Source organism: Lampetra planeri, chromosome 27, assembly GCF_965212315.1.
Source record: "Lampetra planeri chromosome 27, kcLamPlan1.2.h2, whole genome shotgun sequence".
NCBI classification, from domain to species: domain Eukaryota; kingdom Metazoa; phylum Chordata; class Hyperoartia; order Petromyzontiformes; family Petromyzontidae; genus Lampetra; species Lampetra planeri.
Window position 1 is genome coordinate 8,616,202 of NC_136133.1, and position 13,290 is coordinate 8,629,491.

The 13,290-nt window shown below is 53.5% G+C and overlaps 1 pseudogene; it reads right to left on the reverse strand.

The window, feature by feature from the left end:
* Nucleotides 1-2,993: 2,993 nt before the first annotated feature.
* On the reverse strand, nucleotides 2,994-4,019 carry LOC144727858 (trace amine-associated receptor 365 pseudogene; annotated as a pseudogene).
* Nucleotides 4,020-13,290: the final 9,271 nt, after the last annotated feature.

Consider the following 13,290-nt stretch of genomic DNA (forward strand, 5'->3'; position numbering starts at 1 on the left):
TCGTCATCGTCCGCTTCGATATACGTCGCCGAATCTTTCAGGAACGCTTCTCCCCGCCACCCTCCCCCCCCCCCAAGACGTAAACCGGGGTATTACGGTAGTACATTCCCTGCAGCGCAGCGTTCCTCATCGCAAGGACCCTGGCGGGCCACCTGGCGGCCTTTCGTGGCGAGCCCTGGGAGAGCCCCACTCTACTCGACAGGGGTATTCGGCCTACACTTCCTCCCTCACCAGACAGCTTTGGAAGAGGTTGCAGTTACCCACACTTTACCCCACCACCGCACGCGACATCGACTGGACACCCGTGAAAAAAGAGCCTTAGAGCTCATCGGATTCCTCCGGTATGAATATTCTTCTGATTCTGACATGCTGATCGACTGGGGTGGACCAGCGCTCTTCACGCCCCCCCCCCCCGCGGGCCACTGGCGGGGCCCTGGTGGCCTTAAGTGCGGCCCCTGACGACTCGCGGCCCCACAAACAGCCAAGACCCCCCCCCATCATCATCATCGTCGTGCTGCTGTCACACAAACCCCCAATGGTTTCAAATGTTGCGACGGCCCTCGCTCACACTGACGATGTCTTATCGGCGAAAGTGGCAACACCCCGTCCCCGTCCCCCTTTCCCTCCTGAAAATGAGGGAAGTGCACTGGTTGGAGTACTTTTTTGGTTTGTTTTACTCCGATCATAGCACGATTACAAAGTCAAGTGACAGAGACATTGAGCGAGCCGGAGCGAGGTGACGATTGAGCGCGCGTGCTCGTTATCGTTAAACGGGATGACCACTCAGCATCGAGCTGTGATGTAGATGATGGTGGTGGTGGGGGGGGGGGTAACCCAAAGAGTTCTGTAAAACGATGGGAATTACACTATGAAGACATTTTTATTTCAATTGACCAGGTAAGGCCCACTGAGCGACGCAGCACTTTTTCAGAAGCGACCTTGGCCGTCACGAACGATCGCTCAGCGGAGAAAAATCCACGCGACCACGGGGAGGGAGTGAGAGAGAGAGAGACACGCAAACTCCAAAATATACACAGCAGCAGGCATCGAACCCCACGACCTCCTGCATACCAGGCGAGGCAGTTAACATCTCCAGGCCACCGCGGCGCCGAGATGGACGTGTTCACGCGCGAGAGTCGCGTGCACGAGTTCTCGTCCCATGCCGTCGAGGATTATCGCGGTGTTCTTCTGCTCGTCGTGCTTCTGCTGATGTGGATTGCACGAGACGACGACTTCAATGTCACATTGCGGTGGGCCGAGCCAGAAGACAACCGCGTCAAGAGCAGGAGCGGAGTGCGTCGCTGCGATGATGTTTCCGACGTCGTAGTCGTGGATCGCGACATGAGTTGTTACCGTCTCTGTTCTGGATGGCCGCAGTGGCACACTCATGGAGAGTTTTTAATTTTCCATTTGTGTATCAGGTATCCGCATCTGCTGCTGCCACGGCTTGTGCAGGGGATGTGGTTTAGGGTGGACCGTGAGCTTCGTGGGAGATCAAACCCAGGGATATTCTGCGTTGGGTCTTTCACAACAAGCCGGTGTGTCGTCGTGAATTCTTTTGAACTCCTTTCAGCTCTGTAAAGGTGTTGGTCCTACACAAACACTGTGGATAGGATTAGGGACAGAGATGAGTGTGTGTGTGTACGGGCAGGCAAGGCTGCGTTGGCTGGGTCATGTAGCCCGCATGCCCAGCCACCGCATGCCTAAACAGCTTTTGTTCGGCCGGATCGAGGGGGCTAAACGGGCGCGGCACGGGCTAGAGAAGAGATGGAGTGATGTGGTACAGGAGGACGAGTAGCTGAGTGGACTTGCCGATGACTGGTACCAGCGGTGTCAAGATCGGCCTCAGTGGAGGAGGTTCGTGAAGGACGCTACTGGGCAGTTGGAGGCAGTCGCCCTCCAACAACAACGGAGGGCGGATGAGCGACGCTCACAACAACGAGCGGCACAGTAGGGGGCACAGGTGGTGCATCAACCAGTCATCTCGGTCATCTCAGTCAGTCGACCCGTGGCACCTGCGTCTGCCCCATGACCTCCTGCCAGCGGGCTTTCGACACTTCACGTGGCCTCAAGGTGCACTTAGGCTGGCACAAGCGTCGTGGTGACGTCACCGCCACTTAGTGGCGAATAGCGGTTGTTGTACAGGCAGCATAGCGGTTAGCGCTACGCTGCGCTATGAAGCCGCCGTCCCAGGGTCGATTCCCGCTCACGGCCACCAATGAGTACCTGGTGCGGTGTGTAAACATCGCCACTGGGGAGATAAAGGCGGCCGGGCACAGTGCTGGCCACCCACCTCCTCGTGTGCTGGGCCGGTCTTCATAGGTGCTCGCTAATAGCACTTGCCCCAACAGTCTGTTAAGGCTATGAGGTGGACCTTTGTCTTTGTGTGAGTCTCTCTCGCTCGCCTGCTGAAGATTTGTAGTCTGCGTTGTCTCTCACTCTCCTCGTGGTGGTCGCGTGGACTTTGATCCGGGTCCTCCGGTTTCCCCCCTCCACATTTAGGATCAACATCACCACGCGTTTCGATCATTTGGCTTCTGCAATAAATTCCCACGTGATAATCCACTTCGTTGAGCCATTCGTGGCCGGGTCGCTTCTTTAAAAAAAATATCTAATAGCTTCGTGGGCTTTACCTCGTAAAAATATACATTTTTAAGGAAGGTGAACTTCTTTCGCACCGTGCGTAGCCAACTGTTCTAATCTAAACTAAACACAAAAAAAAGCCGTTCTAAAGAAATGAGTTTTCAATGGAAAAAAAATCTAATCTCGGGGCCTGCTGCTGCTGGCCACGACAAAGAGGGATTCAGTACAGAGAGAGAGAAGAGTTCGTGTCGATTTGCTCCTCCTCCCTCCTCCTCCATTGAATGCGCTCAGACAGACACACCGCGGGTTTACTCTGCGGACGCATAGCTTTTGCTTGCACATGGCCCACAATCGCACTCACCGTGGCTTGTCTTGAATGGGTTTTTTTCAATCTTTTTCCCTCGCCTACGTCAATCGAGCAAATCGCTCTCCCTGCACTTGCGCGTGAACACCCTGCCGCTGAGCACCAGCTTCAGCGCGCCGCGGAAGGAGCGGTTGAGCGACACGATGAGCACCGGGTTGATGGTGGAGTTCACGTAGGTGAACCAGTTGGCGACGTCAACCAGCAAGATGGCCGTGTCCGTGTCGAGGAACGACTCGGCGGACGAGGCGATGAAGTAGGGCACCCAGCAGAGGACGAAGACTCCTCCCAGAGTGCCCAGGGTAAATGTCGCGTTGTGCTCGTGTCTCATCGCCTTCCACGACGACAGCGACGACGACTCCTCGACCGTCGCCGCCGGCATCGCGACGGCTTTGATCTTGCGCGACTGGGCGCGCGCCTGCACGTAGATGCGCGCGTACACCACCACCATGACGGAGAGCGGCAGCGCGTAGGCGCACACCGTGTTCGCCATCGCGTACTCGACGTTCACCTCCACGTTGCAGTTGTCGGGGCAGGGCTCGGGCACCATGACCGTGGGCCAGAAGGCGAGGAGGGGCAGCGCGTAGCCGGCCAGGCTGAGCCAGCAGAGCCCCACCATGAGGGCGACCGCGGCGGGCGTGACGCGCTCGCGGTAGCGCAGCGGGTCGCCGATGGCCACCGAGCGGTCGGCGGCGACGCAGGCGAGGTGGACGATGGACGAGGTGGTGAGCGAGTAGTCCAGCCACGTGTGGAGGCGGCACGCCGCGTGGCCGTAGAACCAGCAGGTGTAGGCCTCGCGCGTGGCGCTCAGAGGCATCACGACGGCGCCCACGAGCAGGTCGGTGCAGGCGAGCGAGAGCGTGAGCGCGTTGGTGCACGTCTGCAGCTGCCTGAAGTAGAGGATGGAGGCGATGACCGTCGCGTTGCCGATGAGGTTGACCACGACGAAGACGAGGAGGGTGGAGAGGAGAGCGGCGCGGGTCGCGGGCCGGTAGACGACTTCTGTGCAGTTGAAGTCGCGGTATCTGGGCGCGCAGAGGTCGTCTGCGCGGGAGCCGTTGAGGTCGGGCGACATCGCGTTGGGCGTTGAGAGAGAAACGCGACCCGGGGTGGCTGAGCGCAGTTTAGGCGCAGAGGGTCCCTAGACTCCACGCGGCCAGCAACGAAGCGCACGACGGCTGAGGTCGTAAATTTGACGGGGAGTCCACGTCTCTTGACCCGAGCGAGCTTCTAAGGGAGCTGGGAAAACGAGTCGGTAAATTCCGCGACGAGATGCGTTTATCAGCTGCAGTGTGGTGAGTGGGTGAGTGGGCGAGTTGGTGAGTGAGCAGGTGGGTGAGTGAGTGAGTGAGTGGCTGAGTGAGTGGTTGAGCTATCATTTGTGGCCAGGTCGCTTCTGAAAAACAACTACACAGCTTAGTGGGGCTTGGCTGTTAAAATAAGAACTATTTGTAACAAAAAATGTATACGTCGGTCGAGCACTTTCAGGGATGCGCCTTTATCTCGTTCAGCTTTTCACGTCTCAAGAACGCGCGCCTTGAGACACCTCCTCATAGCTCCGCGATGACGTCTCCGTCCTGAAGAAGGGTCATTGCTCGGAACGTCTGCTGCTCATAAATCCATCCTCGTTTCACGGCGCGCATTGTGCGGCGGTGTTCTCAATCTACTGCTGGATGAAGGCCTCTCCACGCACGCCGTGTAGATAATGGGAGGGGGTGGGTTATTTGACCATACTTCACCACGCCCGCCGAGCGGCCAGCAACGAACAGCACGATTGAAGGTGGGCTAGACAAGCACGTACGTTGAACGCCTTTCGCACCGCGCGTAGCCAACCTCGCTAATCGGAGGCGCAGGGAAAGGACAAGAAACTAAACAAAAAAGCAGTTCTCACGAAATGAGTTCGTGTCGATCTAGACGATTTAAAGTGCGTAGCTCCCAGTCGCTTCCTCACATCGGAGGGAAGAGCGTTCCAGACGGCCGCGGAAGCGCATCTGAAAGCGCCGCGCGTCTTTGTCCGACCGGCGATTCAAAAGCTGCCGCTGCTGCTGCTGCGAGGATGACGAGCAGAGTTGGCGTGATGATGATGATGGTTTGTATGCTCCTTGACGAGAAGAGCGGTAAGGGTCGCTGATGACAGCGGGCTGGAAGCCTCCAGACGCAACTCGCCACGGACATGGAATCGAACTCGGGTCTCTGGGTTTTTTTGTTTGCAGCGCAAACGCGCTAACCACTGCGCCACCGCTCCCTCCCGATAGCTGTGTGTGTCGTGTTATGTGCTCACGTGTGTGTGTGTCGTGCTATGTGTCCACGTGTTTGTGTGTGCGAGCGCGGTGCTAAGGTTTTCTGGGGGATACGGTGGCTTCATCAGTGCCTGTTGTTATTGTTGTTGATGTACATTCAGCCGGTTCTGAGTTTCTTTTATATTAAGGGGTTGCACACACACACACACACACTGTGACATACACACCTGGATGGATATTTGCGGATCGCCCTATGGGGAGATGGCGTTCCCCAACGTGTGTTGCACGGCGTGAGTGAGGCTGTGAGTGTGTGACTGCCTGTGTGTTAATGTCTTGCCTGTGGGAGTGTGTCTCTCTCTCGGTATGTGTTGTAGCGGAAAGCGGTCGTGTTCGTGTTAAGCGCGCTGCGCTACGAACCTGGCGACCCAAGTTCGATTCCCGCTCACAGCCATCACCAGTGACGATTATCTGAACCGGTCCTGGGCATCCCCTAGGTTGACTCAGCGTGAAATAAGTACCTGGTGTGGTGTGTAAACATCGCCACTGGGGAGACAAAGGCGGTCGGGCGTGGTGCTGGCCACCCACCCCCTCGTGTACCGTTCCGGCCTTCATAGGTGCTCGCTAACAGCACTTGCCCCTGCAGTCTGTTAAGGCTATACGGGGGATCTTTGTCTTGTCTCTCTCTGTGTATGTGTTGTAGCGGGGAAGCGGTAGTGTTCTTGTTAAGCGCTCACAGTCACCACCAGTGACGATTATCTGAACCGGACCTGGGCCTCCCCTAGGTCGACTCAGCCTCAAATGAGGACGTGGTGTGGAGTTTAAACATTGCCACTTGGGAGACACAGGCGGCTGGGTGTGGTGCTAGCCACCCACCCCCTCGTGTGCTGTGCCGGCCTTCATAGGTGCTCGCTAACAGCACTTGCCCCAACAATCTGTTGAGGCTATATGGGGGATCTTGGTCTTTGTATTTCTATATAGCGGTGGAGAATCGGTTAGCGCACTGCGCCATGAACCCGGCGACCCGAGTTCAATTCTCGCTCACGGCCAACAGCAGTGACGATTATCTGAACCGGTCCATAGGACTCACCCCTAGGTCGACTCAGCCTCAATCGAGTCCGTGGCACGATTTGTGAAAAACATCGCCACCGGGGAGACAAAGGCAGTCGGGCGTGGCGCTGGCCACCCATCCCCTTTGTGTGCCGTGCCGGCCTTCATAGGTGCTGCTCGCTAACAGCAGCACTTGCCCCACCAGCCTGTTGAGGCTATACGGGGGCTCTTTGTCTGCGTGTATCTATATCAATCGCTGGCTGCCTGCGCGTCGTCCCTGCGTTGAGAACGCTGACCACGTGGGTTGAGACTTGGGAGGGGCACGTGTGGGGGGGGGGGGGCCCTGGAGGTCTTGCTAATTACCGTGATTACCCTAATTAACCTAATTGCTCCACTGGGGGATGGGGGGTGGGTTGGGGGGGTCCCGTGGGGGGTGGAACAGGCGCGAGTCAGTCTGCTGTGTGAGAGTTGAATCCGGCATTGGGCTGCTGTGAGGTATTAATCACTGGTGGGCAGTCCCAGCACCTCACCACTCCTCACCTCACACTGCTCACTAGCCGCCAACTCACCCCACCACCTCACCACTCACCCACCGGTTTATAGAATGCAGTCGGCAACCCTTCCTACAGGCGGGGTCAGCTGAGGTGGAAACCCACAGCCGGGTCTGTACCCGGCACACCACATCCAGAACACATTATCATCGTCGCCGTCATCATCATCATCATCATCTTTCTTGACGGCCACGTGCTTTATACCGACACCAAGCATCACCGCATCCATCATACATGTCGCTGCGAGCCACGTTGCCCTCTCCAACCTCGATAATTGTCACTTAAACATTTACATGTGAACGTCTTCAGATAGCTTGATTTATTTCACACAAGTGCCTGTCCATCAACATCTTACGATAATAATTTACTGATATAATCATTATTGTTATGATTATGCTAGTTAACCACATTTCAACAGGTGCGCCTTGGTGAAGTCATTTCTGAGGATGTTAATTTTAAAGGTACAGTGATGATTCATTCGTGGGATCATATTTCAGCGTTTTTAGTTTTCTGGCAACAGAGAGATAGCCCAGGAGAAACGTTATGTACCGGTTGTTATATAATCCCTCGTGCAGAGAGAGACAGAGAGACCTGGAGCTTAATGTATCCACAGATTCAGTGTATCAGGCAGAGTGACACACGAAGTGTATGGACAGGTCACCGTGTATCAGGCAGCGTGTTTGACACGGGGCGTGTATCATAAACATGTGGTTCTGGTGTTTCAGCCCGAGTGATATTCAGGCCACTGCAGGGCACCGCGGTGCTGTGGGGGCCTGGCCGTGCCCCCCGCCTCTGCCGGGCGCTGTCAAGGGGATGACGAACCTCCCATGCCTCCACATGTCGGCCACGTGTGACCCGCGGGCATTCGAGTCGAGCCCAGGGCTCTGAGGCCGCACGCTGCTCTGGCACGCGGCCTGGAGGAGATTCCAGAGTCAAGACTCCATCGCGCGGTCGGGGGACTTTTGTGGGGAGACGCGGGGTTGGTCGATTGCTTTGTGATTGTTTGCTTTTCGTGTTGTTGAAGTTGTATTGGGACACGGTGGTCTCTCCATTCGGTTGACTGTGCTGAGGATAGGCTGTGCGTTAGGAGCTCGGCTGGGCTGGGTGGCTTCACGGGCGGTTTGCAGAGAGGTCCTGTTGGACCCTGACCCAACCCTCACAACCACCACCACGCTGTGTTCAACCACCACCACGCTGTGTTCAACCACCACCACCACTACCCCCACACTGTGTTCAACCACCACCACACAATGTTCAACCACCACCACACTGTGTTCAACCACCACCACACTGTGTTCAACCACCACCACTGTGTTAAACAACCACCACCACAGTGTGTTCAACCACCACCACACTGTGTTAAACAACCACCACCACTGTGTTCAACCACCACCACTGTGTTAAACAACCACCATCACACTGGGTTCAACCACCACCACACTTTGTATTGCGTGCACACGTGGAAAGCGGTGGCGAAGCGGTGAGCGCGCTGTTAATGGAACCCAGCAAACCGGTCCTGGGCCTCCACTAGTTCGACTCGGCCTCAAATTATTACCTGGTGCGGCGTGCAGTTGATCACCGGGGAGACAAAGGCAGTCGGCGCGTGGTGTTGACCACACCCCGCAGGCGCGAACTTGCTAAGCGCACTTTCTCCAACAGTGCGTTAAGGCTACACGGGAGGGGGGACACCTTTGTTTGTCCTCTATCTGGATGAGGTCATCGTGGCTTTTGAGACGCTCCACAGGAGCAGCTCTTCCCCACGTGGGCCCACGAATTCCTGACGTGGGCCCTCTCGTGTCAAGCACCACACACACACCACACACACACAGGCATCGTCATCACACACCGGAGGAACTGAATACGCCTCGGGGAAGGAGTTTACAAACGATGTACTGCACACTCTACATCGCGCGTGTGGCCTTGAGAGGTACAATATATAAATAAAATAAGTAAGATTCAAAAAAAACTTTATGAAAAAAACACGCTTTTATGAAATGTACTGGTAATGGCAGAACTCCACGACTCCAGGAAGTGGCCCAGAAGCTTGGACAATTAGACCCAAGGCGAAACATAACATATAAAAAAGAATGTTAAAAAATATTTTTTTTAATGATAAAATATAGTATTGTCATCAGTATTGCATAAGTATACCAAGTTTGCAGTCGATACCACATTGGGAAGTGGGTTAAAATTGAGTTACAACAACGACAACAGACAGAGTGAGTTAATAGAAAGGGTGTAATGATAACAGGCGACGTTTCGGGCGAGTGCCCCTTTTTGATGGCACGCAGAGGGCCACATAGATCAGAGTGGATGAGGGTTCGAGACTGCACTTTAAACCACGGGTTCGCACCGTAAAATAAGACGCACCGCAATCTGTCAATAAAGTTATACAAATCTGTTCTCACACAGTAGTGGATTATAAGACGCGCCCAAACGTCTCAAAGTTATACAAATCTGGCCACACACAGTGCCGGATTATAAGACGCACCCAAATGTGCCCAATAAAGTTATACAAATCTGGTTTCTCTCACACACACGTACCGGATTATAAGACGCACTCCAATCTGTCATTAAAGTCATACGACACACGAACCGGATTATAAGACGCACCCACGAGTAGCCGGTGGCGGGCGCCTGTGATGCCCGCGTCACTGGGGTTGACTGTCGCAATCATCGTCATTCGATGTGCATTAAAGATCGCTGAGATAATCAATCAAAAAAACCGTGCCGAGACGTTCATGTTGACAACTTCGCTGCCATTGCAGGGAAGGAATTCCTGCTCCGCGGCTGCGTCATCCACCACCCACCACCGCCGCCGGTGACGATGACGATGTCCTTGTACGTACGTGACGTTGAAACTTATTTAGCACCGCACGTAGCCAGCCCGTGCTAATCGGAGGTGCGATAACCTGCACCCAGCCCCTGGTCTCCCCTGGGCTCGACTCGGCCGTGTAGAACATCGGCACTAAGGGAGACAAAGGCGGCCTGGCAGGGCCGTCCATAGGCGAGTGCGGGACCCGGGACAAATCGCAGTGCGTGTATAAGCTGTGTGTGTGGACCTCCCCTAGGTCTACTCCGCCTCGAATTAGTACCTGGTGCGGTGTGTAAATATCGCCATTTAGGGAGACAAAGACGGCTGGGCGTGGTGCTGGCCACCCACCCCCTCGTGTGCCGTGCCGGCCTTTATAGGTGCTCGCTAACAGCACTTGCCCCAACAGTCTGTTTAGGCTACACGGGGGATCTTTGTCTTTTTTTCTGTGTGAGCGACAATGTGAGTGGGTTGATCCGCGTGACGCACTCCGACCTCCACCCCTCTTACCCCCTCACGCATCATCATCATCGCCACGACCCCAACCTGCATCGTAACGTTCAACACACATCCCCAATCCCAACACCAACCCTCATCGTAAACCTTTGACGTACGTCCCTTGTCTGATTATACTTATTCTTGTGCAATAACTCCCCCCACCTACCCACCCCTCCCGAGTCTTTGAATGCTTTCTTTAAAGGTATTTAAATTCTGAGTTCACTGGAAATGTCCTTCGTTTAGCACTTACTAATGTCCGTGCGCTCTTGTCAAACCGCTGCTCTGGTTGTTTTTGCACTGATTGCTGTTTGTCTTTCTCTGCTCTCACCTCTCCTCGGTTCACGGCCGCTGATAATTGTTTTGTTTTCATTTTGTCACGAGACTCTTTACCCGGTTAAACTAACTAAATTACCTAGTTACTTTAACCCCAAACCCTTACACTGATCCGCAACCATAACCCGCACACTCTCACGCCAACCCCCTAAACACTGACACCAACAATAACCCCAACTCTAACCCAATCCTGTAGCCCCTAATACTGCCTCGGGTTGTCAAATTACAACCAGCAACACCTGTAATCGATTACCAACATCGACCACCGATTCGATTGGTAAATCACCAGGCGTGACCTTGTGTGTGTTAGTCACAAGTTAAAGGCGCAGCACTGCAATTTGCTCGCTCGTGCCCACTGCTGGCGGAAGGGGCCTGCACTGCGGTCAAACAATGCGTCCATGATGATTGACCATCACTAAAATTAAAACTTTCTTTTTTATTTTACCAGGTAAGGCTCACTGAGCCGTATCGTGCGGACATTTACAGCAGCCGCCCTATACTCCGAACGCGTGACGTTGATTCTAAATGTGGAGGGGAAAAACCGGAGGACCCGGAAAAAAATACACGCGAGTCACCGGGAGAGAGAGACACGCAAACTCCAAATATACAGCAGCAGCAGCAGGCGTCAGGGTCGGGATCGGGATCGGGATCGAACCCACGACCTCCTGTATACCAGGCGAGGTAGTTAACATCTAGCCACCGTGGCGCCCGATCATCATCACCACCTCGAGGTTTTTATCACAAGGCAGGCGAGTCGTGGGATGGGGGAGGATGGTGATGGGTGGGCAGTGGTGAGTATTTGTCCTGGAGGAATCTGATAAGCCACAAATCACTCCCCCCCCCCCCAGATTCTCAACAATACAAAAACACGATAGGCGTACAAAGTATAGAAAAGGTAAGCAAATCACGACAAATATACAAACGCAATTCAACTAATTTATTCTACCAGGTAAAGCCCACTGAGCTATTAGCTTCATTTTCAGAAGCGACGTGGCAATCGCAATTGATAAGAAGTGCGCCATCACACCCGAAATGCCAAGCCCTTTAAATAAATCAATTGCCTGTGTGGATGGATGGAACGCTGACATCGTGCCATGCCCTCCGGGTGATTACGCAACGCGGTGTTGGTATACTCGTTTCAGGCCGAGTCAACCTAGGGGGGAGAGGGGAGGCATAGGCCCGTAGTCGGGAATCGTAATCGGCGGAAGGGTACATCTAGTGCCGTGGGGCTAACTGCTGCGCCACAGCTCCTCCCATCTTGTACTTACATAAGCGCTGTTTTGCCCGATGGAGACATGAACTGCCTAATAATAATCACCATTATCATCACCACCATCATGACTAAGTCCGTCAACCCCCCCGGGGGTCAATCCAATGACAGTCTCTTGTCGCACGTGATGTGGTGGCAGCGGGCAAACGAGTTCAGGAGAAATGAGTTCAGCGATGCGTTTGGATAAATTAATTGCAACAGCAATGAGTTGGATGGTTTAATTGCAACAGCAATGAGTTGTATGAGTTCATTTCAACAGCAATGAATTGGATGAGTTCATTGCAACAGCAATGAGATCGGGCGGTCGATGGTCAATGTCGAGGTCCTGCTGCTAGCCACGACAAGAAGGCTTCATCGCAGAGAGAGAGTTCGTGTCGTGTTGCTGTCCCTCCTCCGTTGAAGCAGCGTAGAACACAGTTGGTTTACTACACGGTCTCTATGGATCTCTATGTAACTCTATGAGTCTGTATTGGGTCTCTATGTATCTCTATGTACCAGCCGTGGATTGCTAAAATTATTCATGTTTTTTTCTGATTATCGTTCGTGTTTAGGAGACCTCGATGTCGATTTGTCCCGAGACAGTGCACTGCTGCTTCAAAGTTGTTGAACTACATCTATATTAAAACGTTAGTGTGTGTAATGTTAGTATATTGAACTTCTTTCGCACCGTACGTAGCCAACCCTGCTTATCGGATGTACGTGAAAGCGCGTAGCTCCAGTGGCTTCCTAATGTTGGATGGAAGAGCGTTCCAGACGGCCGCAGAAGCGCATCTGAAAGGGCCGCGCGATGGAGTGACCGCCTCTGTTCGGTGGGTGCCAAAAGCCGCTGCTGCGAGGATGACCGGAGTTTGCGTGATGGTTTACGCTCCTCGACGAGATCAGCGAGGTATCGTGAGCAATTTGTGTGTAATGACTGCGACCCTGTAATGTATTCATATAGACTCTAGGAGTATAGACTCGTTATGTATCTCTATGGGTATACATCGATAGGTCTCTACGAATCTGTAGGTGACTCTATGTACGTACATGCACCTCTACTGGTCTCTATGAATCCCTGTGTATCCCAGTGGGTCTCTATTTATATGGGTCCCTATGTCTATTTAAGTGTATCTATGTGTCTCTATACATCTCTGTGGGTCTCTATGTAACCCTATGAGTCTCTATGGGTCTCTATACATCTTTATTTATCTCTATGTATGCTTGTGGGTCTCTATCTTTATGTGTCTCCATGTATCTCTATGAGTCTCTATGTAACCCTATGAGTTTCTATGGGTCTCTTTAAATATATATATATGTAGATCTATGTATCCCTTTGGGTCTCTGTGTATCTTTATGCGTCTCTATGTCTCATGCATCTCTATGGGTCTCTATGTAACCCTATGAGTCTATATGGGTATCTATACATGTCTATGTATCCTTGTGGGTCTCTATCTTTACGTATCTCTATGCATCTCTATGACTCATTATCTTCCAGGGCCGTTCCTTCTCATCGTAGTTCCGCCCCGCCCACTGCGCCACGCCCCCTGCGCCACGCCCTTCACCGAACGGACAAAAGCGCGAGCCGCTGCTCGACTCTGCACCGATTTCACCGAGCG